Source organism: Arvicola amphibius, chromosome 2, assembly GCF_903992535.2.
Source record: "Arvicola amphibius chromosome 2, mArvAmp1.2, whole genome shotgun sequence".
NCBI lineage: Eukaryota > Metazoa > Chordata > Mammalia > Rodentia > Cricetidae > Arvicola > Arvicola amphibius.
In genome coordinates, this window is record NC_052048.2 from 106,940,980 (window position 1) to 106,945,753 (window position 4,774).

The window sequence follows — 4,774 nt, forward strand, 5'->3', positions numbered from 1 at the left end:
GAAACTGAACCAGGGTCCTCTGAAAGAGCAGCCAGTGCTTTTAATCACCGAGCCAAGTCTCCAGTCCCAGATATATGACCTTTTATGAGTCATCTACACGGTATCCATCTGTCCCTAATACTGTTAGGTTTCAAACCTGGGACAGATGGCTGAGCTGTCTATTTAACATATCAAAGTGGACCTGGCCAGCATCCCTCAGTCCTAATCCTGGCTGGCATACCCTGTTGCCTACCCTGAACATTCCAGTCCAGGTGGCTGGGTTGCCCTTCCCTAAATAATCCAACCGTTTTGATTCCCCGCTCTCTTTGTACCTCTGGGTCTCCTGGTTGCTGCACCTGGTTCCTCTCTCTTCTCTTTCCCTACCACCCCTCCCCTCCTCACATGGCCCAGCTCAGTCTGTTGTTCACTCTGGACCCTCAGAGGTCCCCACCCCTGGCTTCACTCTCCCCCATGCCTATAATAAACTTTCTCCTCCACCATACTTAGGAACAGTCATATTTCCTTTCCTTTTCATTTCTTTATTTTTTCTTTCATTTGCTGCCAAGCCCCAGAACCAGTCACATCCTTTCCTTTATACTTCTTCCTTTCATTTGCCTACAACAGGCTTTTCAAGCATGCATCCTTGGATGAGAGAAGCCGGGGTATGTCAAGGGCTTCCAGTCTTCTGCTGCTGCCCACTTTCTTGTATTGGTGCCTAGGAACGCCTTCTCCAGCATCATCCAGCCCTCCCTTCTCCTCCAGTGTGACCTCACCTGCCCTATGTGGTCTTTCCTCTCTGATGTCACTTGCTGTCTCCATGGATATGGGGGTCTGGAACTCCCTGAGCAGGGATTCCAGACTTAGGTTGGAGTTTGTGTGCCGGAGGAGCTGTGGAGTGTGGTGCCCGAGGCTCGTGAGCCTGTATGTCAGAAACATATTAGAACAGAATATTCTCGCTGTCACACAAGGAAACACATAAGCAAAGCAACCCAGCAAGGCAATTTCTTTTTGTAAAAAGGATGCATCCTGATTCAAACCAGAAAGCAAGCACAGGCAAGGGTGGTGGCAGCAGGAAGTTCACTTCGTGTTTATTCGAAAGCAGATGCTGACTGTGTCTCACTCCATTGATGGGAGCTCTGTTTCACCATCTCATGTGGTTGACTACCTCTGACTTTGCTGAGAGAGGAAGCACATGCTAGTCAAGTCTCGGAAGTGTCCAGAGGTGGGGCAAACAGGCCTTTCACAAGATGCCACACGCCTGTACTTCCTGCACTGGGGAAGCTAAAGCAGGAGAAGCAACCTGAAGAGCTCATGGGAGGAAAAGAGGAGGACAAAGCATCATGACACATGTATGGAGATGCCATAAAACCATTGTTGGGAGGCTGGGCAAATGGCTCAGTGGGTAAGAGAGCTTATTCTGAAAGTTTGAGGACTTGAGTTTGAATTCCCACAACCCACGTAAAGTTAGGCATGGCTGCATTTGCCCATAATCCCAGTCTCAGAAGGCAGATACAAGCAGATCCTGAAAGCTTACTGGCCCAGCCAGCCTAGTTAAAATAGCAAGCTTCTGGATCAGAGAATTTGTCTTAAGTAATCGGATAGAGCCTGTCAGAGGGAGACAGTGTCTTGTTTTGACTTCTGAATGGCTGTGCCTGGGTGCGTATTCTTACATACTCACATGAATGTACTATAGTACATATACCTATCAAGATATGATTCCACCATTGACCCATCAATGTCTGGGCTTCAGTCTCAATCTGTAAGGTGGTCTGATAAGTTATTAGAACTGAGTGAAATCCCTTTTAGGGAGCAAGTTCCTCTTGTAAAAGAAGGTTTGACAGAGAAAGGAACTTGCCAAGACTTACCACCTGCGTGTGCTCCTTGGAGTCCACAGGTGGGAGTAGAAAACAGACTCCCACAACTTGTACTCTGGCTTTCATTCATATACGTATGGTGGCATGCTAATAGGGACATGAACACAAAAATTAATTAATGCTTAAAAAATTAAAGATGTGGGGCTGGAGAGATGGCTCAGTGGTTAAGAGCATTGCCTGCCCTTCCAAAGGTCCTAAGTTCAATTCCCGGCAACCACATGGTGGCTCACAACCATCTGTAATGAGATCTGGTGCCCTCTTCTAGCCTGCAGACATACACACAGACAGATATTGTATACATAATAAATAAATATTAAAAAATTAAAGATGTGAGAGGGTCCCCGCAGGTGTCATGGTAGGCAGGTAAATGATCCAAGAAGAGGTGAGAATGAAGACTCAGTTCAGCCAAGCTTACTCTGCCAGGTTGGATTAAACTTCTAGAGAGTCTGATGCTTGGCAGTTTATTGTCAGTGTATTTAAACACAATAGCTTTTGGGAAAATATCCAGGCAACAATCACGTCCATTCTGTAAGCTTCCAGTTTGTACTATTAACAGTGTTCTTTGCCTTATAAAAGCTTTTCAGTCTCACGAGGTACCCTTTATTAATTGTTGATTTTAGTGCCTATACTATTAGTGTTCTTTCTGTCCAGGAAGTTGTCTCCTGTGGCAATAGATCCAAGGTTATTACCCACTTTCTCTTCCATCAGGTTGAGTGTAACTGGTTTATATGTTGAGGTCTTTGATCCACTTGAACTTGAGTTTTGTGCAGGGTGATAAATATGGATCTATTTTCATTCTTCTACACACAGACATCCAGTTAGATCAGCACCATTGATTGAAAAATGCTCTTTTTTTCCTCCTTGTGTGTTTCTGACTTCTTTATGGAAAAAAATCAGGTGTCCATAGATGTGTGAATTTGTGTCTGTCTATGATTTGATTCCATTGATCAACATGTTTCTTTTTATGCCAACATCATGTAGTTCTTTGATTACTATAGCCCTGTAGTACAGCTTGAAATCAGGGATGTCTGTATGTAGAAGAATGAAAATAGATCCATATTTATCACCTCAATATAAAACCATGCAAAGGACACTGTCAATAGGACAAAATGAAAGCTTACAAACTGCAAAAATATTTTCCTTAATACTATATCCAATGGAGGGTTAATATCCAAAATACATAAAAAAAATACTTAAGAAACTAGACACCAACAAACCACTCTGCTCACATACCCCATTTAAGTGCTCTGTAGCAAGAACTCCCAAAAGATCCAGAGCTGCCAGCATGAACTGTGAAGTTTTTGCTGCCAATGCTTAGTCAGGAAGCCTTCTCTTAAAAGAGTCGCTCCTCTGCTTGCTGTCAGCAAAGAGAGCCTATCTGAAAATATGTGGCTACCAAGAAGCCCCAATTGATTCTCATTTTTGTGGGTCTAGAAGCCTTTTCTAAGCTTTCTGAGGCTTTATGTGAATGTATGTTGCCAAACAGTGGGCTTCATTATGTAAAAGGAGATGCTTTTGTTTCCTGGCCACCTAGACCCAAAATAATCACAAAAATATATTAATTATAACACAGTTTGACTAACAGCTCAGGCATATTCCTAGCTAGCTACTACATCTTAAGTTAACCCATTCTATTATTTTATATTTTACCATGAATCTCGTGGTTTGTTACCTCACATCTTGCTTCTTGGGTGGCTACATGGCATCTGCCTTCTTTCTCCCTGCATTCAGTTTAGTTTTCCTGCCTAGCTATATTCTGACCTGCCATAGGCCAAGCAACTTCTTTATTAACCAATGGTAATAAAACATATTCACAGCATAAAAAGGGCAATCCCACATCACACATCTTTGAAGAAGCTCATTATGTCCCTGTCCTTTTGAGGTTGTGAGTCTAGTGGGATAGGGGACATTGATGAATGAGTTATTCACATGACAATGTGTTGAGCACGACAGTGGAAGAAGAGGTGTCAGAGCCCTGCAGGACATCCCTGAGTGCCAGCAGCATGGGTTGCTCATGAGGTCATGCTCTGCAAGGCAGAGTGTCACAGTACTGTCTGTAGCAGTTGACTCTGGGACTTCTGTGTCCTGGGGAAACAGAGGGCCACCTCCCTTACTTAACTGTAGTTCTTACTTGCTAAATACTCTCAAGTTTAGGCTGGAAACTAAGCAGAAAAACCACCTAGGGGACCATCATTACTCTGGTGTGGGTAGCATGGTTTCTCCATCTTAGCCTGGGGCTGTGTATGCATTAGCCTCAGTTGCCTGCCTCTAGGTGGCTGGTCCTCAGAGGCTCTGTAATTTGTGCAAATGAAGTGGAGACTGGAATTGTCTGTCAACTTTTAATGAGTCCCCAGGGGCCACTAAAAATCCCCCTGCTGTGAGCTCTAGGAAAGCTTGGATGGAATTGGTTTCCTGGGGACTGTTATGGAAAGGAAGTTTCGGGTCTGTAAGAAGATGTCCCTTCTGACTATTTAAAGCCAGTGAAAACAATTGAACTTTGTTCTAATGTGTCCTCCAGGACAGAAGCCCAGGGGCTTTGCCTGATAGGCACGGAAAGTTTCTAAGCAGGGTTAGAGATGGCAGGTTCTTACAGAGCACTGTAACTGCTGGCACATGAATGCCAGGGCATCACCTCAGCTGGAGTCTCCTGGGGCTTTTGTGTTTAAACTGTGACCCATCTGAGAAGTATTTCTGTTCATGGTTTTCTTTTATTGTGTGGTGTTAGGGATGGAACTCTTTGGCAAACACTTTAGTATCAAGACACACCCTGAGTTATATTCAGCTACTTAAACATAGATCAATTGTCATGGACTGGCCTTGACAAACATATCTCTTGCCAGGGTAGGGGTATGAGGTTTTAGAAATATTAGTAAAGATAAGGAAAATGTGGTACATTTAAACAATGGTATACTCCACAGCAG